The sequence below is a fragment of the Arachis duranensis genome, chromosome 7 (assembly GCF_000817695.3).
Source record: "Arachis duranensis cultivar V14167 chromosome 7, aradu.V14167.gnm2.J7QH, whole genome shotgun sequence".
In the NCBI taxonomy this organism is placed as follows: domain Eukaryota; kingdom Viridiplantae; phylum Streptophyta; class Magnoliopsida; order Fabales; family Fabaceae; genus Arachis; species Arachis duranensis.
Genome location: NC_029778.3, coordinates 42640101 through 42664503, shown reverse-complemented (window position 1 = coordinate 42664503; position 24403 = coordinate 42640101). Strand labels below are relative to the sequence as shown.

Sequence of the window (24403 nt, the reverse complement as noted above, 5' to 3'; positions counted from 1 at the left end):
AATTTGATGGAAGAAGCATCTCAATCCCTGCCATTGGAGCAAACAATTTTGAGCTGAAACCTCAACTAGTTGCTCTACTGCAACAGAACTGCAAGTTCTATGGACTTCCATCAAAAGATCCCTACCAGTTTTTAACTGAGTTATTGCAGATCTGTGAGACTTTTAAGACTAATGGAGTAGATCCTGAAGTCTACAGGCTCATGCTTTTTCCCTTTGCTGTAAGAGACAGGGCTAGAATATGGTTGGATTCACAACCTAAAGATAGCCTGGACTCATGGGATAAGCTGGTCGCGGCCTTCTTGGCTAAGTTCTTTCCTCCTCAAAAGCTGAGCAAGCTTAGAGTGGATGTTCAGACCGTCAAACAAAAAGATGGTGAATCCCTCTATGAAGCTTGGGAAAGATACAAGCAGATGACTAAAAGGTGTCCTTCTGACATGCTTTTTGAATGGACCATTTTGGATATATTCTATTATGGTCTATCTGAATTCTCTAAGATGTCATTGGACCATTCTGCAGGTGGATCCATTCACATAAAGAAAACGCCTGCAGAAGCTCAAGAACTCATTGACATAGTTGCAAATAACCAATTCATGTATACTTCTGAGAGGAATTCCGTGAGTAATGGGACGCCTCAAAGGAAGGGAGTTCTTGAAATTGATGCTCTGAATGTCATATTGGCTCAAAACAAAATGTTGACTCAGCAAGTCAACATGATTTCTCAAAGTCTGAATGGATGGCAAAATGCATCCAACAGTACTAAAGAGGCATCTTCTGAAGAAGAAGCTTATGATCCTGAGAACCCTGCAATAGCAGAGGTAAATTATATCGGTGAACCTTATGGAAACACTTATAATTCATCATGGAGAAATCATCCAAATTTCTCATGGAAGGATCAACAAAAGCCTCAACAAGGCTTTAATAATGGTGGAAGAAATAGGCTCAGCAATAACAAGCCTTATCCATCATCTTCTCAACAACAGACAGAGAATTCTGAGCAGAGCACTTCTAATTTAGCAAACTTAGTCTCTGATTTGTCTAAGGCCACTTTAAGTTTCATGAGTGAAACAAGGTCCTCCATTAGAAATTTGGAGGCACAAGTGGACCAGCTGAGTAAGAAAATCACTGAAACTCCTCCTAGTACTCTCCCAAGCAACACTGAAGAGAATCCAAAAAGAGAGTGCAAAGCCATTGACATAATCAACATGGCCGAACCTAGAGAGGAAGGAGAGGATGTGAATCCCAATGAGGAAGACCTTATGGGACGTCTCTCAAGCAAGAAGGAGTTCCCTATTGAGGATCTAAAGGAATCTAAGGCTCATATAGAGACCATAGAGATTCCGTTAAACCTCTTTCTGCCACTCATGAGCTCTGAAAACTATTCTTCATCTGAAGAGGATGAAGATGTAACTGGAGAGAAAGTTGCTCAATATCTAGGAGCCATCATGAAGCTGAATGCCAAATTGTTTGGTAATGAGACTTGGGAAGGTGAACCTCCCTTGCTCATTAATGAACTAGATACATGGATTCAGCAAACTTTACCTCAAAAGAGACAAGATCCTGGCAAATTCTTAATACCCTGTACCATAGGCACCATGACCTTTGAGAAGGCTCTGTGTGAGCTAGGGTCAGGCATAAATCTTATGCCACTCTCTGTAATGGAGAAGCTGGGGATCATTGAGGTACAACCTGCCATATTCTCATTGCTAATGGCAGACAAGTCAGTAAGACAAGCTTATGGATTGGTAGAGGACGTGTTAGTGAAGGTTGAAGGCCTTTACATCACTGCTGATTTCATAATCTTAGACACTAGGAAGGAGGAGGATGAATGCATCATCTTTGGAAGACCTTTCCTAGCCACATCAGGAGCTGTGATAGATGTTAACAGAGGAGAATTGGTCCTTCAATTGAATGGGGACTACCTTGTATTTAAGACCCAAGGGTGTTCTTCTGTAACAATAGGGAGGAAGCATGAAAAGCTTCTCTCAGTACAGAGTCAAACAGAGCCCCCACAATCAAACTCTAAGTTTGGTGTTGGGAGGCCACAGCCAAACTATAAGTTTGATGTTGAATCCCCACATCCAAACTCTAAGTTTGGTGTTGGGAGTCTACAACATTGACCTGATCACCTGTGAGGCTCCATGAGAGCACACTGTCAAGCTATTGATATTAAAGAAGTGCTTATTGGGAGGCAACCTAATTTTTATTTATCTAATTTTATTTTTCTTTTATTGTTCTTTTATGTTTTATTAGGTTCATGATCATGTGGAGTCACAAAATAAATACTAAAATTAAAAATGGAATCAAAAACAGCTGAAGAAAAAGCACACCCTGAAGGAAGGGCTTACTGGCGTTTAAACGCCAGTAAGGAGCATCTGGCTGGCGTTCAACGCCAGAACAGAGCATGGATCTGGCGTTGAATGCCAAAAATAAGCATGGAACTGGCGTTCAACACCAGAAACATGCTACAAATGGGCATTGAACGCTAGGATTGCATGCAGAGGGCGTTTTACACGCCTCATTGGTGCAGGGATGTAAATCCTTGACACCTCAGGATCTGTGGACCCCACAGGATCATCTCAGGATCTGTGGACCCCACAGGATCCCCACCTACCTCAACTCACCTTTTTTCTTCTTCACACAATCCAATAACACTCTTTTCCAAAACCCTTCACCAATCACCTCAATCTCTCTTCCCTATAACCTTTTCACCACTCACATCCATCCACTCTTCCCCAGAAACCCCACCTACCTTCAAAATTCAAAATCTCTTTCCCACCCAAACCCACCCTAAATAGCCGAACCTACTCCCTCTCCTTTCACTATATAAACCCCTCTATCCTTCTTCATTTCACACACCACAACCCTCTCTTCTTCACCTTGGCCGAAACCACACACCTCTCCCTTTCCTCCATATTTTCTTCATCTTCTTCTCTTCTTTCTTCTTTTGCTTGAGGGCGAGCAATATTCTAAGTTTGGTGTGGTAAAAGCATAGCTTTTTTGTTTTTCCATAACCACTTATGGCACCTAAGGCCGGAGAAACTTCTAGAAAAGGGAAAGGGAAGACAAAAGCTTTCACCTCCGAGTCATGAGAGATGGAGAGATTCATCTCCAAAGCCCATCAAGACCACTTCTATGAAGTTGTGGCCAAGAAGAAGGTGATCCCTGAGGTCCCTTTCAAACTCAAGAAAAAAGAGTATCCGGAGATCCGATATGAAATCCTAAGAAGAGGTTGGGAAGTTCTGACCAACCCTATTCAATAAGTCAGAATCTTAATGGTTCAAGAGTTCTATGCCAATGCATGGATCACTAGGAAACATGATCAAAGTGTGAATCCGAATCCAAAGAATTATCTTACAATGGTTCGGGGGGAAATACTTAGATTTTAGTCCGAAAAATGTGAGGTTGACATTTCCTGTGGCTAGAGGATGGTTGGAGTTCATCCAACGCTCCATCATCCCCACTAGCAACCGATCCAAAGTTACTGTGGATCGGGCCATCATGATTCATAGCATCATGAATGGAGAGGAAGTAGAAGTTCATGAAGTCATCTCCCTTGAATTCTATAAAATAGCCGAAAAGTCTTCCACCATGGCAAGGCTAGCTTTTTCTCACCTTATTTGCCATCTATGTTACTCAGCTGGAGTTATCATAGAAGGAGACATCCCCATTGAGGAGGATAAGCCCATCACTAAGAAGAAGATGGAGCAAACAAGAGAGCCCACTCATGGATCCCAAGAGACGCATGAGGAAGCTCATCACCAAGAAATTCCGGAAATGCCTCAAGGGATGCAGTTTCCTCCCAACAATTATTGGGAACAACTCAACACTTCTCTAGAAGACTTGAGTTACAATATGGATCAATTAAGGGTGGAACATCAAGAGCACTCCATCATTCTCCATGAAATTAGAGAAGATCAAAGAGCAATGAGGGAGGAGCAACAAAGGCAAGGAAGAGACATAGAAGAGCTCCAGGACATCATTGGTTCTTCAAGAAGAAAGCGCCACCATCACTGAGGTGGACTCATTCCTTGTTCTTATTTCTCTATTTTTTGGTTTTTATGCTTAATGTTTATCTATGATTGTGTCTTTCCTACATGATCATTAGTATTTAGTAACTATGTCTTAAGGCTATAAATAATTCCATGAATCATTCACCTCTCTTAAATGAAAAATGTTTCTAATTCAAAAGAACAAGAAGTACATGAATTTTGAATTTATCCTTGAAATTAGTTTAATTATATTGATGTGGTGACAATATTTTTTATTTTCTGAATGAATGCTTGAACAGTTCATATTTTTGATCTTGTTGTTTATGAATGTTAAAATTGTTGGCTCTTGAAAGAATGATGAACAAAGAGAAATGTTACTGATAATCTGAAAAATCATAAATTTGATTCTTGAAGTAAGAAAAATGAATGAATAGCAAAAGCTCGTGAAAAAAAAGTGGCGAAAAAAATACAGAAATAAAAGAAAAAGCAAGCAGAAAAAGCCAATAGCCCTTAAAACCAAAAGGCAAAGGTAAAAAGGATCCAAGGCTTTGAGCATCAATGGATAGGAGGGCCCAAGAAACTAAAATCCAGGCCTTAGCGGCTAAATCAAGCTGTCCCTAACCATGTGCTTGTGGCATGCAGGTCCAAGTGAAAAGCTTGAGACTGAGTGGTTAAAGTCATGATCCAAAGCAAAAGGAGTGTGCTTAAGAGCTCTGGACACCTCTAATTGGGGACTTTAGCAAAGTTGAGTCACAACTGAAAAGGTTCACCCAGTCATGTGTTTGTGGCATTTATGTATCTGGTGGAAATACTGGAAAACAAAATGCTTAGGGCCACGGCCAAGACTCATAAAAGTAGCTGTGTTCAAGAATCAACATACTTAACTAGGATAATCAATAACATTATCTGAAATTCTAAGTTCCTATAGATGCCAATCATTCTAAACTTCAAAGGATAAAGTGAGATGCCAAAACTATTCAGAAGCAAAAAGCTACAAGTCCCGCTCATCTAACTAGAACTAATATTCATTGATATTATAAGATTTATAGTATGTTCTCTTCTTTTTATCCTATTTGATTTTCAGTTGCTTGGGGACAAGAAACAATTTAAGTTTGGTGTTGTGATGAGTGGATAATTTATACGCATTTTGGCATTGTTTTTAGGTAGTTTTTAGTAAGATCTAGCTACTTTTAGGGATGTTTTCATTAGTTTTTATACTAAATTCATATTTCTGGACTTTACTATGAGTTTGTGTGTTTTTCTGTGATTTTAGGTAATTTTTGGCTAAAATTGAGGGACTTGAGCAAAACTTTGATAAGAAGGCTGACAAAGGACTACTGATGTTGTTGGATTCTGACCTCCCTGCACTCGAGATGGATTTTCTAGAGCTACAGAACTCTAAATGGTGCTCTCTCAATGGCGTTGGAAAGTAGACATTCAAAGCTTTCCAGTAATATATAATAGTCCATATTTTATTCGAGATTAAATGATGTAAACTGGCGCTCAACGCCAGTTCCATGCTGCATTCTGGAGTCAAACGCCAGAAACACGTCACGAATCAGAGTTGAATGCCAAAAACACGTTACAACTTGGCGTTCAACTCCAAAAGAAGACTCTGCACGTGTAAAGCTCAAACTCAGCCCAAGCACACACCAAGTGGGCCCTGGAAGTATATTTCTGCATTAATTACCTATTTCTGTAAACCCTACTAGCTAGTCTAGTATAAATAAGACATTTTATTATTGTATTAGACATCCTGGATCGTATTTTTGATCCTATGATCACGTTTTGGGGGCTGGCCGTTCGGCCATGTCTGGACCTTCATCACTTATGTATTTTCAATGGTGGAGTCTCTACACACCATAGATTAAGGGTGTGGAGCTCTGTTGTACCTCGAGTTTTAATGCAATTACTACTATTTTCTATTCAATCCAGCTTATTCTTATTCAAAGATATTCGTTGTACTTCAACATGATGAATGTGATGATCCGTGACACTCATCATCATTCTCACCTATGAACGCGTGACTGACAACCACTTCCGTTCTATCTTAGACCGAATGCATATCTCTTGGATTCCTTAATCAGAATCTTCGTGGTATAAGCTAGAATTGATGGCGGCATTCATGAGTATCCGGAAAGTCTAAACCTTGTCTGTGGTATTCCAAGTAGGATTCAGGGATTGAATGACTGTGACGAGCTTCAAACTCGCGATTGTTGGGCGTGATGACAAACGCAAAAGAATCAATGGATTCTATTCCGACATGATCGAGAACCGACAGATGATTAGCCGTGCTGTGACAGAGCTTTTGGACCATTTTCACTTAGAGGATGGGATGTAGCCATTGACAACAGTGATGCCCTACATACAGCTTGCCATGGAAAGGAGTAAGAAGAATTGGATGAAGGCAATAGGAAAGCAGAGATCCAACAGGGACAAAGCATCTCCATACACTTTCTAAAATTCTCACCAATAATATCTTTATTTTCTGTTTATTTATTATTATTATTATTCGAAAACCCCATAACCATTTATTATCCGCCTAATTGAGATTTACAAGATGGCCATATCTTGCTTCATACCAACAATCTCCGTGGGATCGACCCTTACTCACGTAAGGTTTATTACTTGGACGACCCAGTGCACTTGCTGGTTAGTTGTGCGAAGTTGTGAAGTTATGTTTAGACCATGGTATCATGCACCAAGTTTTTGGCGCCATTACCAGGGAGAGAACGAACATGAATGCCATTATTAGAAATCACAATTTTGCCTATCAGATCTCACCTAACATATACATATTCTATACAATTTTAAAATTATGCCTAGCTACCCAATTTTCCCACTTTTGTATCACATACTCATGTACCAACTTATTTTAAAATTTATCACATGTGCATTGATCTTTTACTAGATTTAATGCTAGGGTAATTTTGTCCCCTTATTTATTTGATCATATGAATTTTTTTTAAATCTGAAATAAATAAACTCAACATATTAATGCACATGGTATTTTAATTATTTTGGCCTTACATGAGCATGCACCCAAATTTCAAATAATTTATCAATTCAATACATTCCTATCAACCTAAGTTCCCACGGTTCCCCACACTTAATTGATACACAATCTCTATCTTAAGCTAACCAAAGATTCAATTTGGGATATTTAATTTGTTTTTCTTCTTAAGGCTAGTGATGTGGTTATAGAACAGAAGAGGATTAAAAGGCTCAAAGTGGCTAACAAGGGTGACATAAAAGGGTAAGCTTATTTGGGATAAGTGAGCAAAAATTCAAATGATGGCCTCAATCATATGCAAGCATGTAAATACACTAAACAATGGACATATAGAATGGAGCAAAGTAATGTCTGCAAGTATAGAGAAGAAAGGAGAAACACACAGGAATGAAAACTATGGTTAAATAATATAACCATGCAATTAAGCTCAAAAACTCACGGGTTGTGTGTTCTTTGGCTCAAAAACCATATATCAGTTATGTATATCATGCATGTAGAAATTAAGAGTTTCCATTCAACTCAATGTGAATCTTTGAATGGCTCTTATAAAAATAAGTATTTTCCTTGAAAAATGTTGTCAATTTACCAATATTTATTGCTATATATATATATGGTGGGTGGATTGTTGTGATTCTAAAAAACTAAAGTTTCTAGTTTACTCTTTATTTTCAATTTAAAACAAATATGCTAAAAGGGTAAACTAAACTAAATAATCCATATTTTCTATATCACAACTAAATAATCTAAGAGTTCAAATTAAGCTAAATATCTAAGATATATATACAGCCCAAAATGCAAAATGTAATAAAGCAATCAGAAATACATCATAAGAAAATATGCAAGTACTGAAAGTCAAACAAGATAAAATAAAATAAAATAGGATAAAGGGTCTGAAGGTAGTTCACCAAAATAAAGTTCGCCAGAGATGGCAACCTCCCCACACTCAAATAATAGCATCGTCCCCGATACTCAATTAGGCTGGGTGTGAAGAGTTGTTACCTCCGGAGGGGTGTGCTGGTGTTGTCTGTATGGGCTCTGGCAGTGAAAGTGTCTGAGGCTCTGCCTGTATAGGTGCTTGTGGGTTTGCTGGCTGTGTCTGCTGAGGCTCCTCATGTTGGGGCGCTGCCTGCTCGGGTCCTACCTGCTCAGCCTCTGCTCGTGCATCCACTTCCTGGTCATCCGCCTCCTCCTCAGATGGCTCGGATGGTGTGTTAGGCTCAGAGGGGATGTCAGTGTGGTTTGACCGGATCATCAACTTTAAATGCTCATAGCGTCGCTTGCTGCGACGCTCAGACCGCTCATATCGTCGCTGGTTGCGGCGCTCCATCTGGTCCAGGCACTCGAATAGGCGGTGCATAAGGTGGTAGATGGGATGGGAAGCAGGGGAGGGTGCTGCGGATGTGGGTGCTGCGGCAGGTGCTGAAGGGGCAGTAGAAGATGTGGCTGCATCAGTTGTGGCAGTAAAAGAGGGTAGTCTATAGCCCAGAGCCTGGAACTTCCTGCCATGTGGGATGATCTTCTTGCAGTCGGCGGCGGGTGGCTTCTCATCCACTAGCTCCCATGGTACCTCAGCTCTGCAGCCCAACTGAGTAATCAGGTAGGGGAAGGGCAGAGTGCCTCGAACATGAACCCTGGACATGTAGCACTGGATAAAACGGGGAAGGTGCAGGTCCTTGCCCTCCATCACGCACCAGATAAGAGTAATCATGGCCGCTGGCACCTCAGTCTCGTGAGTGCTCGGCATCACATAATTGCTCAGGATTTGTTGCCATAGCCGAGCCTCATCATTTAGATAATTGATTTTTATGCCTTTGGGGGTTGTTGTTGACTTACTCATAACCCATGGGACAGCAGGATCAATAGCTATAGTGCACTTCACTGATTCCCAATCAAAACGCATAAACCTCATATCCTCCTCAGCTTGCTGGTAACCATCTGGTCTATCTGATTTAGGCTGAAAGTTGAGGATATCTTCAATTGCCTCTTCAGTGACTAAAATCTGCTTGCCTCTGAGCTGTACTGCATCCAAGGTCGTTTTAAAATAGTTGTAATATAATTCTCGGACCCAGGATAAATTAACTTCAGTCAAGTTTCTCTCCAGAAAGAACCATCCTCTCTATTTGATTTGTTCTGTGGTGTACTGCTGTAATTTAGCTGGAATTTGGAGGGTCTTTTCTAGATATAAGTTCCTTGAAGTTGCAAAGACCGGATACTTCAGTTCACAGTATCGGTTTGCAAACTTGACTGAGTTGGTTGCAGGCACTAGTTGATCGGCCTTTTCCTGCGGAGTAAAGGTCTTTTCCCGCCAGGAATCATCATGTAGTATATCCAAAGTGGTGGTAGATGATTCTCTTCATTTTCTTTTGCCTGTGCTTGTTTTAGCTTTTCTTTCTCTTTAGGGTCAGACATCCTGAAAAGCAGAGGTTCCAGGATATAGTTTATTAAACTAAAGCAGGAAAACAGGAAGGTAAAAAGTGGGTCAGCAATGAAAGCATGGATAGAGAAAAGAGGAAAGAAACTCAAAGCATGAAGTGAGTCAGATAGATGAAGAGTTTTGGACTGTATGCAAGTTAAAAGTCAAGGAATTTAAATAAGAATCACAATCCAAGAACTATGATATGCAGAATGCTTGTTAGTTAGGAAACAACAATGAACATGCCTAGAAATTGATTGAAGCTATTTAGTTAAAAGCTAAGAGAGAAGTTAGAAAGTTAATGAAGTTAAGAGTTAAAAAGTGAAGTTAAAGTTAGTGGCATGGTATTGTAGTTCCTAGTTAACAAAAATTTGCACAAACTTGAAGAACAAGCAACTCACAATCAAGTAGATATTGCAGATTATTGATGATAAATTGTAGAAATAAAAGAAGAGAAAAATAAATAAAATTATCAATAATGCGATTTAACGAAGAAGGGAACTAGAAGGAATAGGAATGCTAGCCGATTCGTCCATGAATTGGCTTGGTTGAAACCAATTAGTGTAGAATTCAAAAGTACCAAAACCAATTCATGAATTCGAGTTGAGTGAAACAATTTGAGGAAAAATCGGGCAGCAATCCGGCAGTAAAAGTAACGTTCCCGAGAAAAGCAAATAGTAGAATCAACAAGTCAAATTCATATGTAGTGCAGCAAGTGGCAATTATCATGAAGAACAAAGGAAGGCTCATGATGCAGGAAACATTAAGCAGAACAAAGTAACTGGTTAATTCCTAAAAGCAACCAATATCCTTGGTATGAGTAGGGGAAGTCTAAAGTACAAAAGTGTCAAGTGATACTAAAAATTTTTTCAAAAAGAAATTTTGGCAGCATGCTGGTGCGGTGTTTTTACAACCACAGACTAACCGACAAGTGTAACGGGTCATACCAAGTAATACCTTACGTGAGTAAGGGTTGATCCCACGAGGATTGATGGATCAAACAACAATGATTGATTGATTGGCTTAGTTAGGCAAACGGAAAAGGGTTTTGAGATATTCAAAAGGTTTAAATTTGAAAATATCAAAAGGCAGGCACGCAAGTAAATAAGTATTTAATTTATGGCAACTATATGTGACTAGACCCTAATTCCTTAGACCTTTCTAGTCTCCTCTAAAATTCATTAACTGCCAATTCCTTGGTCAATTAATTCCAATTAGAAGCTGCATGATCAAATTCCAGTTTATATGCCACAAAAAATCTAATTACCCAAAAATAAAAGGATTATATGTCACGTATCCCGTTAAATCCAGGTAATTAAAATTTAGGAGATTATGTTTTCAAGCTGTTGTTCAAGTAAAGAGCTTTTCCAAGTTTTACAAGAACTCAAATAGAAAGAGAGTCATACTTCCGTTCCACTCAAATTCATAAGATAAAGAGCGAAAACAATTCTTAAATTATAAATCCATACGTGAATTAAAATAGAAAAAGTAATAAAATCAATACATACAAATAGACAGAGCTCCTAACCTTAACAATGGAGGTTTATTTGCTCATGACTCAGAGAAAAATAGGATTCTCCTCAAATGTACAGAGTTCCAATCTGATGGCCTCAATTAACTAATGGAATCTCTTTTTATAAATAATCTTAATAAATTTAAAATCTAATTATCTAAAATTAAAAATACTATCTTTTCCTAAAAATAATATTTGAATTTAAATCAGAATAATCAGTACGTCTTCAGTTGATGGGTGGGGACCACATGTTTTGTCCATTCTACAGCTTCTAATCTGTATTTTCTAGAATGAAAAACTGGGTCAAAACAGCCCAGAAATTGCCCCCAGCATTTTTCTGCGTTTTCTGCATGTGGCGCATGTCACGCGTACACGTCAGTCACGTGGACGCATCGGTCACGCGCACGCGTCGCTGTGCAATTCTTCAAATCACGAGTACGCGTCAATCACGCGCACGCGTCGCCATGGGAAGCTCTAAATCATGCGCACGCGTCCGTCACGCGTACGCGTCGCTCCTTGCTGCCATTCTCCTTTCGTTCTTGTGCTGCAAAAACTCCATCAGATCCAGTCAAATGATACCTAAAATAAACAGAATTGCAAACGACTCAAAGCAGCATCCATATTTGCTAAAAGATAATTAATTCTTTATTAAACTCAATAAGTTAGATGCAAATTCACTAGGAAAAGATAGGAAATATGCTCACGCATCACAACACCAAACTTGAATTGTTGCTTGTCCTCAAGCAACCAAAACTAATATAAGCTTAGGATGTGAATTTGCACGAGAATGCGAATTTGATTAAGCTCATGTCTCTTCTTATAGTGGGATTTACAACTGCAATTCTGAATAGTTTTGGCATCTCACTCTCCTTTGAATCAGAAGAATGTTACTGTCATCTGTAATTAGAATCCGGATAATATTATGAATTCTCTGATCTTTTGTAATTCAATTTAAATCCTTGAACACATCAATTTTTCTTTGGTGCTTTGCACCTTAAGCCTAGCCGTGACTTTAAATACTTTGTCTCAAGCTTTACTTGACACAGAAACACCACAAGCACTTAACTGGGGAACTCTTTTTAAGTTCTAACTAATTTTATTTATTTATTTTTGTTTTTTTTGTTTTTTTTATTATTATCCCCAGACAGTGGGGCTCAAAGCCTTTGGCGTACTCTGCAATTGATCTCGAATCTAAATGTTTTGTCTCAAGGATTATTTGACACAAGAACACCACAAGCATGTGACTAGGGAAACAACTCTTTGAGCTTTTAATCATGTCTGACCTCCCTAGTCATTGATGCTCAGAGCCTTGGATCTTGCTCTTGTTTTTCTTTTGTTTCAAGGATTAAACTTTCATTAATTTCAGAGAATTCATAATAATTCTCTAAATTCCTGTTCCTAATACATCAACATTCTTTGATTCAAATTTAAATATGCACTATTCATGTCATGCATTCATAATTACAATTAATACCACCACATTTAAGTAAATAAGACCACTCTTAAAATTAACTCAATTTCTCATGTAATACATCATTTCTGTATTTTTTATTTGAATTCAATCTTAGTGAGTAATACATGAGACATCTTTTCATAATTAAAGCAATTAAGAGAAAACTAAACTAGTCCTAGAATTCTAACTAATAAAGGATCATGCAACAAACAAAGCAAAATAGCAGAAAATCGGAACACAACATAGAAAAAGAGGGGAGGAATAAAAAATGAAAGGAACTCAACCACCTTAGTTATCCTAGTGGTCGCTTTATTCTTTAAGTTGTCCTCCTCAGTGAAGATGATTTGCCTCCCTTTTGGTGCCATAGGAATAAACAGAAATAGAAAACCCTTAAGCGAAGCGTCAACACTAAACTTAAAGGTTTGCTTGTCCTCAAGCAAAGAAGAACTGAAAATAGAAAGAGACAATTATTATGATGAAAGAAAAAGAAAAGGATAAAAGAACAAGAGAGAATTAAGATTGGGAAAGGGGAAAAAAATTTAAAACTGGGCGGCGAACTGGTCTAGTTGTGTGGCGTAGGCGACGCGTACGCGTGCAACATGCGTACGCGTGGGTCACGGGTTTTTCTTAATGACGCGTACGCATGCCATGGGTTTTGTGTGATTCGCGCGAAGCCAATCGCACGCTCGCACAACTCTCTGTTCGTGTGGCTTGGGTTTTGTGCAACGGATGCGCACGCATCAGGGACGCGTACGCGTGATCAAGTTTTGTGCTTCTAGCACACTTCCAGCCCCAAGCTAGCACAACTCTCTGCCAAAAACTTATTTACGTCAATTTTTAAGGTCATGCGTACTCGTCGATGATGCGCACGTGTGGAGTGCCAAAATCACCAATGACGCGCACGCGTGGGGTACGCGTACGTGTGGGCTTGGTTGTGCGAAAGGCATCATTCCTGCGCCACTCCCGCGCAATTCTCTGTTCATTTTTATTTTTCATGCACACCCATCTGATGCGTACGCATCGGGTGCTCTTCTTCTTTTTTTTTTGAATTATCCGGTTCCTGTTCTAAAATAGCTGCATGATCAGAAAATTAGTAAGAACTCAATAAAAATCAAATAAGTAAGAGAACTACTACTACAAAAAATAACTAAGGATATGAAATTATCGGGTTGCCTCCCGACAATCGCTTCTTTAACGTCACTAGCTTGACGGTCAGTTCTGCTAGTTCAGCAGATGAGTGGACCTCTGGCGATCAATCTCGCCTCCAAGATAGTGCTTCAACCTCTGGCCATTCACTGGAAATTTCCTGTCAGAATTCTCTTCTTGTATTTCCACATGACCATATGGTGAAGAGCTGGTAATCACAAATGGTCCTGACCATCGGGATTTCAGCTTCTCGGAAAAGAATTTGAGCCTTGAATTATATAGAAGCACTATTTGTCTTGGCTTAAAGACTCTGATGGCAATCTTCTTGTCATGCAGTAGCTTGGTTCTCTCCTTATAAAGCTTGGCATTCTCATAGGCTGAATATCTGAATTCATCAAGCTCATTCAACTGAAGCATTCGCTTGATTCCTGCAGCTTCTGAATCAAGATTCAGATATCAGATTGCCCAGTAAGCTTTATGCTCTAGCTCAACTGGTAAGTGATAGGTTTTGTCATAGACTAACTGATAAGGGGACATGCCAAATGGAGTCTTGTATGCTGTCTGGTATGCCCATAGAGCAGCATCAAGCTTCCTAGACCAGTCCTTTCTTGAAACACTGACGGTCTTCTCTAGAATCCTCTTAAGTTCCCTGTTGGAAACTTCAACCTGTCCACTTGTCTGAGGGTGATAGGGGGTTGCCACTTTATGACGGACTCCATATCTCTGTAGAAGAGAGTCCAGCAGTCTGTTGCAAAAATGGCTTCCTCCATCACTAATGAGTGTCCTTGGGACACCAAACCAGCTAAAGATATATCTCTGAAGAAAGCTCATTACCACTTTGGCATCATTGGAGGGCAAAGCCACAGCTTCTACCTACTTGGACACATAATCAACTACCACTAGAATATAGTTGTTTGAATGTGAGGGTGGGAAAGGTCCCATCAAATCAATACCCCACACATCAAACAACTCAACCTCAAGGATCCCCTGCTGTGGCATTTCATGGTTGGTAGGGAGATTTGTGGCTTTTTCACATCTGTCATAGTGTTTCACAAATGCTCTTGAGTCTCTAAAGAGAGTCAGCTAGAAAAACCCACTCTGAAGGACCTTTGTAGCTGTCCTTTCACCACCAAAGTGGCCTCATACTTAGAACCACGACAGTGTTAAAGAATCTGCTGTTTTTCTTCATCTGGGACACATCTCCGGATGATTCCATCTAAACACCTTTTAAAAAGGTATGGTTCCTCCCAAATGTAGTACTTTGCATCATTTAATAGCTTCTTCACTTGTTGCCTACTGTACTCCCTTGGGATAAAATTCATGGCCTTATAATTTGCAATGTCTGCAAACCATGGAGCCTGCTGAATGAGGAACAATTGCTCATCTGGAAATGTCTCAGTCACAGCTGTGGGTGGTTGTACTCCTGTTCAGGCTCAATTCTGGAAAGATGGTTAGCTACTTGATTCTCCGACCCTTTTCTGTCTTTTATCTCAATATCAAACTCCTGAAGAAGCAACACCCATCTGATTAATCTTGGTTTAGAATCCTGTTTAATTAGAAGGTACTTCAAAGCAGCATGATCAGTATAAATAATAACCTTAGAACCAAGTAAATAGGACCTAAATTTATCAACAGCATACACAACAGCTAATAATTCCTTTTCTGTAGTTGTGTAATTCTTTTGGGCATCATTTAACACACGACTGGCATAGTTAATGATATGTACAAGCTTACCATGCCTCTGTCCTAAAACAGCTCCTATAGCAAAGTCACTAGCATCACACATTAATTCAAATGGTAAATCCCAGTAAGGGGGAGCTATAATGGAGCAGAGGTAAGGTTTGCTTTTAGAGTTTCAAAAGCATGCAAACAATCAGAATCAAAGACAAAAGGAACATCAGCAACCAACATGTTGCTTAAAGGTTTAGCAATTTTAGAAAAATCCTTCATAAATCTTCTATAAAATCCTGCATAACCCAAGAAACTCTTGACTGCCCTAACACTAGTTGGTGGTGGTAATTTTTCAATCACCACCTTTGCTCTATCAACCTCAGTTCCCTTACTTGAAATTCGGTGTCCAAGAACAATACCTTTTGTAACCATAAAATGACATTTTTTCCAATTTAAAACAAGGTTGGCTTCTTGACACCATTTCAAGACAAGAGATAAATGCTTAAGGCAGGTTTCAAAAGAATTACCAAAAACAGAAAAGTCATCCATAAATACCTCAATAAACTTTTCAACCATATCAGAAAAATTGAAAGCATACACCTCTGAAAAGTTGCTGGAGCATTGCAAAGTCCAAAAGGCATTCTTCTGTAGGCAAATACTCCAAAGGGGCATGTGAATGGTGTCTTCTCTTGATCTTGAGGGTCCACTGCAATTTGATTATATCCAGAATATCCATCTAGAAAATAATAAAATGCATGACCAGCTAACCTCTCAAGCATCTGATCAATGAAAGGCAGGGGAAATGATCCTTCCTTATAGCAGTGTTAAGCCTCTTATAGTCTATACACGTCCTCCAACCTGTGACTGTTTTTGTGGGAATAAGCTCATTCTTTTCATTCTTGATCACTGTCATCCCTCCTTTATTGGGAACTACCTGCACAGGACTTACCCAAGGACTGTTAGAATAGGGTAAATAATTCTTGCTTCCCATAGTTTCATTACCTCTTTTTGGACCACCTCTTTTATGGTTGGATTGAGTCTCCTTTGTGGTTGTACAACTGGTTTAGCATCATCTTTAAGGAGGATCTTGTGCATACACTTGGTTGGACTAATCCCCTTCAAGTCACTAATGGTCCACCCAAGAGCTGTTTTATGGCTCTTGAGCACTAAAATAAGTGCCCCTTCCTCTCCAGGCTTTAGGGAAGAGCTAATAATCACTGGATATGAGTCATTCTCACCCAAGAACACATATTTCAGAGAAGAAGGTAAGGATTTGAGTTTAAGCTTGGGGGCTTCCTCCTCTGCTTTAGGCATGTGAACCATAGCCTTCTGGGGTGGTGAATTATCAACTTCAACTAATTTATACTCAGAGATATGATCCAGAATATCATCAAGCTCCTTAGCTTTCAGTACCTCTTGAACAAGTGGTTCAATAATATCTATTTTCATACACCCTTCAGAATCATTAGGGTGCTTGAGAGCTTCAAAAACATGAAGGACCACCTGTTCTTCATTGACCCTTAGGGTCAATTCACCGTTTTGTACATCAATGAGAGCTCTACCTGTAGCTAAAAAGGGTCTACCAAGTATAATAGAGGATTTTACCTCCTCTTCTATGTCTAATATAACAAAATCAATAAGAAAGATGAATGTTCTACTTTAACAAGTAAATCCTCAACAACACCCACAAGTAATTTAATAGAAAGATCAGCAAGTTGAAGAGAAATACGAGTGGGTTTTACCTCCTCAATTTGAAGCTTTTTCATCACTGAAAGTGGCATGAGATTGATGCTAGCTCCAAGGTCACATAAAGCTCTCTGAATGGTGACACCTCCAATGGTGCAAGGAATTACAAAGCTCCCTGGATCTGGCATCTTCTCAGGAAGGTTGTGTTGAATAATGGCACTACATTCCTTGGTTAACACCACTATTTCTTGTTCCTTCCAATTCCTCTTATGGGTCAACAGTTCTTTCATAAATTTAGCATAGAGAGGCATTTGCTCAAGAGCCTCTGTAAAGGGAATGTTGATCTGTAGCTTCTTGAAGACATCTAAAAATTTAGAGAACTGCTTTTTTTTGGAAGCCTTCTGAAGTCTCTGAGGATATGGCATTTTTGGCTTGTATTCAGAAGCCTTTGGCAATGTAGGATACGTGTCTAGAGAGTCAGGGAACGGGTTGTCTACATGCTTTGGAAGGGCGTGCTTTACTTCTTCCTTTTTCTCCTCTGGAGCTTTCTTTTCAACTAGCTCTTCATTGGCCCTTGTCTCAGAGCTAGCTGTTTACTACTTCTTAATTGAATAGCCTTGCAGTCTTCTCTTGGGTTCACCACTGTATCACCTGAAAATGTGTTTGTAGACCTCTCAGGTATTTGCTTGCTCAGCTGGCCCATTTGCACTTCCAAGTATTTAATACAGGCTTTGGTTTTCTGCATAAAACTCCTCATCATCTCCCAATTAAAATCTTCCTTAGAGTTAGCCTGTTGAGGCTGTTGTTGCTGCTGAGACTGAGATTGGCAGTTATTGTAATTGTTCTATTGGAAGCCGCCTTGAGAATTATTGTTAAAATTCTGAGGTCTCTGAGGTTGGTCTCTCCACCCAAAATTTGGGTGATTTCTCCATCCTTGATTGTATGTCTGAGAATAGGGGTAATTATTGGGATTTATAGAACCACTCCCTTTGTAATTAACCTGTTCAGAAGAAGACTGAGCATAATCATAATTATCATTTTGCACTAAATTTCCTGCCATGTCATAGGAGACCTCTTGAGGTGGATTCTGGGTGTTGATAGCTGAGACTTGCATGCCACCCATGTGTTGAGTAAGTAGACTTATTTGCTGAGACATAAGCTTGTTCTAAGCAAGAATAGCATTAAGAGCTTCTACTTCCATGACACCCTTCTTCTGAGGAGCCTCAGAGTTCACAGGATTCCTGCTAGATGAGTATAAATATTGGTTGCTAGCAACCAATTCAATAAGCTGAATAGTCTCCACCGGTGTCTTCTTCTTGTGCAATGAACCTCTTGCAGAATTATCTAAGCACATCTTGGACATTTCCCCTAGGCCTTCATAAAAGATATCTAGTTGAGTCCATTTGGAGAACATGTCCAGAGGGCATTGCCTAGTCAGTAACTTGTATCTCTCCTAAGCTTCATACAGAGTTTCACCATCCTTCTGCCTGAAGGTCTGAACCTCCACCCTAAGCTTTGTCAGCTTCTTTGGTGGGAAAAATTTAGTAAGAAACTCAGTAACAACCTTGTTCTAAGTATCCAAACTCTCCTTGGGTTGGGAATCCAGCCATAGCTTTGCTCCATCCCTCAGAGTAAATGGGAAGAGCATGAGTTTGTACACCTCTGGGTTCACTCCATTTGTCTTCACAGTATCAAATATTTACAGAAAATTAGAAATAAATTGATTTGACTAATTGTGGCTTCAACTCAAAGTTGTTCGCAGCTATAGGAGGCACCACAATTTTTTTCCATACAGATCTACTGTAGGAGCAGAGAAAGAGCCAAGTACTCTCCTTTGTTGTTCATTCCCATTCGGATTTGCCACATTGGCATTATCAGCATTGTTAGGATCCATAGTGCATTCTACAGCCTTGTAAAGTCTTGCTTGTTGTAAACGTCGCCTGAAAGTTCTTTCAGGTTCAGGATCAAAGTCTAAGAGATGTTCTTTGTCTCCGTTCCTGCGGATAAACAAACAGAAAACAAGAAAATATGGAATTCTCTACGTCAGAGTGCAGAGAATTCTCAGTGAGGTAATCTGAACTAGGAAACACCAAACTTAATTTCAGAAATTACTAAAAATTATTAGTGCTATAAATTTTTAAATATTTTTTTAAATTATTATTTTTTTGTTTAAATATATATATATATATAATTTTTTTATTAAAAGAAAATAAAATAAAAAAATAAAAATAATGAAAAACAAATGAAAATAAAATAAAATAAAATAAAATAAAATAAAAACAAAAACAAAATAAAAAATAAAATAAAAAATAAGCTAATTAATTAAGAAACTAAAAAAAGAAACAGGAGAAGGGGGGATACTAACGCAAAGGAGGAAAAGATTTAAAGAAACAAAAAATAAAAAAAATTAATAGTACTAAAATAAAACTAATTAAAAGAAAAATTATCTAATCTAAGGAATCAAACAACGAGTAGTCGTCAATCACAATCAATCCCCGGCAACGGCGCCAAAATCTTGGTGCGGTATTTTTACAACCACAGACTAACCGGCAAGTGCACCGGGTCGTACCAAGTAATACCTTACATGAGTAAGGGTCGATCCCACGAGGATTGATGGATCAAGCAACAATGATTGATTGATTGGCTTAATTAGGCAAACAGAAAAGGGTTTTGAGATATTCAAAAGGTTTAAATTTGAAAATATCAGAAGGCAGGCACACAAGTAAATAATTTGAAAATAAAATATTGGAGAAACAGTTGAGGCTTCAGAGTTATCTATTTTTCTGAATTAACTTTTCTTACTAACTATTTTAATCATGTAGGATTTAATTTATGGCAAACTATATGTGACTAGACCCTAATTCCTTAGACCTTTCTATCTCCTCTAAAATTCATTAACTGCCAATTCCTTGGTCAATTAATTCCAATTAGAAGCTGGATGATCAAATTCCAGTTTATATGCCACAAAACTCTAATTACCCAAAAATAAAAGGATTATATGTCACGTATCCCGTTAAATACAGGAAATTAAAATTTAGGAGAATATATTTTCAAGTAAAGAGCTTTTCCAAGTTTTACAAGAACTCAAATAGAAAGAGGGTCATTGATAAACCATTATGTTATGATTTATATTGTGTTTAATTGAGTGGTTTTATCAAGTCTTTCACCCACTTATTCATATGATTAGCATGATATTACAAGTCCTTCCCAAAATTGTTCTATGATTGAAAACTTGCTTCCTAAAGATCTTTTAATTGTATATTTTTATTCTCCTTTATACCATTTGATGCCGTGATCTGTGTGTTAAGTGTTTCAGGCTTCATAGGGCAGGAATGGCTTAGAAAATGGAGGAAATTACAGTGACGCGCTCGCGTGCCTGACACGAACGCATGGATTGGAAGCTGCATAAATGACGCGAATGCGTGGATGACGCACATGTGTGGCACGGAAAAACGCTGAATGACGCGAACACGTGGACGACGCGATCGCATGACGTGCGCGATATGCAAAATTTACAGAAATCACTAGCATGGATTCTAGGCCGCGTTTTAACCCAGCTTTCGGCACAGAAACGCAGATTAGAGCCAGGGAACATGCAGAGACAAAACAATTCTCATTTCGCATAGTTTCTAGTTTTAGTTTTTGGATCTAGATAGATAATTCTACCTCTCCCTTTAGGTTTTTCTTTACACTCATAATTTAGGATTTGAAGATTTTGCTTTGGTTATTGAGAAGAGACTACCTCCAGAACTGGTCATTCTAGTTTGTTTACTTACTTTTTACTTACTCTTTCATATCCTTAATTTGTCTAGAGTTACCATTGGATTATTTTTAAAGTTTATTAATACAAAGACTATTTTTATTTTTTAATTGATCTCTTTGATTATTGTTTATCATGTCTCTTTTTATTTCCCCTTTTAATTTTGTGAAGTCTACATTTATAATAATGGAGTTGTTTCCCAACTTGATTGGGAGTTGATTAAAAGGAGAACCTTGAGTTGGAATACTCAAGAGTCAAATTGTAATTGGGTTTATTGCTGGTTGAATCTCTAGTCACTAACGCTAATCCTTCCCAAGGGAGAGGATTAGGACTTGTGAATAGAAGTTGACTTCCAACTTACTTGACTTTTCTTTATTCAGTAAAGGATAACTGAGTGGAAATAACTACCAATTACCAATTGATCTTGAAAAAAATCCAACAAGGATAAAACTTCCAATTGATCTTCTCCCGGTCAAGATTTTTATTTAAATTACATAAATTCTCTGATTTAATTTCCTGTTTATCAAACTCAAAACCATTTTGGAAAACTTTGATTAATAAAATAGCACATCTTTCTGCAACTCGTTGGGAGATGACCTGGGATTCATACTCCCAGTATTTTAATTCTAATTTTGTGACAACTCTTTTCTAAATTGACAAGTGGATTTTTGCTAGTTAAGAACTGTACTTGCAACACTATTTTTCTTAATAATTCTTAATCTTCCAATTTCCGCCACGTCAGTCATACTTCCGTTCCACCCAAATTCATAAGATAAAGAGCGAAAACAATTCTTAAATTATAAATCCATACGTGAATTAAAATAGAAAAACTAATAAAATTAATCCATACAAATAAACAGAGCTCCTAACTTTAACAATGGAGGTTTAGTTGCTCATGACTCAGAGAAAAATAGGATTTTCCTCAAATGTACAGAGTTCCAATCTGATAGCCTCAATTAACTAATGGAATCCCTTTTTATAACTAATCCTAATAAATTTAAAATCTAATTATCTAAAATTAAAAAAAATATCTTTTCCTAAAAATAAGATTTGAATTTAAATCAAAATTATTAGTAGGTCTTCAGTTGATGGGTGGGGACCACATGTTTTGTCCATTCTGCAGCTTCTAATATGTGTTTTCTCGGCTGAAAAACTGGGTCAAAACAGCCCAAAAATCACCCCCAGTGTTTCTCTGCATTTTTTGCACGTGGCGCATGTCATGCGTACGCGTCAGTCACGCGTATGCGTTCATGGTCTTTTTCGCAAGTCACATGGACACGTCGGTCACGCGCATGCTTCGCTGTGCAATTCTTCAAATCACGCATACACGTCAGTCATGCGGACGCGTCGCCATGGAAAGCTCTAAATCATGCGCACGCGTCAGTCACGTGTATGCGTCGCTCCTCGCTGCCACTCTCCTTTTGTTCTTGTGCTGTAGAAACTCCATCAGATCCAGCCGAATGCTACCTAAAATAAACAGAATTGCAAAAGACTTAAAGTAGCATCCATATTGGCTAAAAGATAATTAATTCTTTATTAAACTCCACAAATTATATGCAAATTCACTAGGAAAAGATAGGAAAGATGCTCACGCATCACATGCCGGCTAAAAATTGGACGTTCCCAGGTAATAAATAGCAGCAGAAATTCAGTTCATATGACATTAAAGTAGTGCATAAAAGAGTAGCAAATAGCAAGTCACATGAATTTAGAAAAAGCAAATTCAATCTGAAACCAAAAATGCAATTTAGGTGGGAAAATGTCAAAACAGCATTAAACAGTAATGAACAACATATTAGCAGTAGCAACAACACAGCAAATCCAAAATTACGAGACAGATAAAGCAAGCAGCAAGAACGGTGCAATTATCAGACCTAAATCCACTAACCACATCCTAGCTACCAAACCACCTAAAATCCACTACAAACATGGATATCTAACTAACCTACATTAAACAGAATTGAAACAAATATGCAAACTAACTAACTTGGGTTGCCCCTTGTTTTGATTGAGAAATTGGAGAAAGAGGGGTTCAATGTTCCAACTGAAGTTCAGTCTGCAGCTGTTCCTACCATTCTGCAGAACCATGATGTCATAATTCAGTCTTACACAGGTTCGGGGAAGATACTAGGAGTGGAGAACAAGAAAGTGGTTTAGCAGCTTATGGGAGGTGCGAACTGAACTAGGCAGGAAGAAGCTCTTAAGAAGAATAAGTCTGCCACTTTTGTTGGCACACCTGGTAGAATAGCGGAACTTAGTACAGCAGGGAAGCTTCGGACACATGGCTGTCGCTATTTGGTATTGGATGAAGTTGATGAGCTCTTGTCATTCAATTTTTGTGAGGACATGCACCGGATATTGGAGCATGTAGGCAGGAGATCAGGTACAGACCCGGATTCAAATGTTAAAAGGACTGAGCGTCAGTTAATTATGGTGTCTGCAACTGTGCCATTTTCTGTTGTAAGAGCAGCGAGGAGCTGGGGATGTGATCCATTTCTCGTCCAAGCTAAGAAAGTTATCCTGCTTGATACTGTCTCGCCTTCGGGCCCTATCAATTTTTCAAGGCCTTAAGTCGGTTCTACTCCAGACCCAACTAAGCCATATCAGGCATTAGTAGAGAGTTTGCCTCCGGCTTTGAAATACTATTACTGTGTAGCGAGGTTACAGCACAAGGTCGATACCATGAGAAAGTGTATTCATGCCCTGGATGCAAAAGTTGTAATAGCTTTCATGAACAACACTAAGCAACTAAAGGATGTCGTCTTCAAGCTGGAGGCCCGTGGAATGATAGCGGCAGAGTTGCATGGGGATCTTGGGAAGCTTGCCAGGTCATCAAATTTGAAGAAATTCAAGAATGGCGAGGTGAGAATTTTGGTGACAAACGAATTATTAGCTAGGGGTTTGGATGTGGCAGAATGTGATCTTGTGGTTAATCTGGACTTACCTACGGATTCAACTCACTATGCACACCGAGCTGGCCGAACTGGTCGGCTTGGTAGGGATGGTACAGTGCTAACCATATGTGAAGAGTCCGAAGTTTTTATTGTGAAGAAAATGGAGAGCAGCTTGGAGTAATTGTGGCATTCTGCGATTTTGTCGAGGGAAAGATGCTTGTCAACCAAGAAGAGAAAGCACTCAGCACTTCAAGAAAATGAGGTTTAGTTGAGGTTTACAAAGCTATACTCTAGGATTTAGCTCTTGTATATTTTCAAGAATAGACAACTTCTACTTGCAAGTGCATATTCTAAAACAGAAACTCACCTTATAATTTATGCTGTAAGTCGAGCATGTAATCAACTATAGTTGACAGAGTCCCTTTCATCTGCATCTTTCTTTTTCCTCATATCTGATTGTTGTTATCAAGTTCTTATAATGTTTCAAATCTGAATTCAATTTTTTTTCTCTTTTTCTCCTCTTATAATCACTTTCTGTGACCTCAGTAATTCAGTATGAAATTTGATGCTGGTTTTGAATCTGCTGATGTAATCTGGTGCACAAAAATTACACTCACACTATGTAATTCCGCACAACTAACCAGCAAGTACACTGGGTCGTCCAAGTAATACCTTACGTGAGTAAGGGTCGATCCCACGGAGATTGTTGGCTTGAAGTAAGCTATGGTTATCTTATTATTCTTAGTCAGGATACCAATAGGGTTCTTTAGTTTCAATTGTAAAAAGTAAAAGAGAATGAAATTAGTGATTGTTACACAGTAATGGAGAATGTGTTGGAGTTTTGGAGATGCTTTGGCTTCTGAAT

The 24403-nt window shown here is 38.7% G+C and overlaps 1 pseudogene; it reads left to right on the top strand.

Annotated features, from left to right (window-relative positions):
• The first annotated feature begins 22630 nt into the window (after nucleotides 1-22630).
• Nucleotides 22631-23892, top strand: LOC107458899 (DEAD-box ATP-dependent RNA helicase 47, mitochondrial-like; annotated as a pseudogene).
• Nucleotides 23893-24403: the final 511 nt, after the last annotated feature.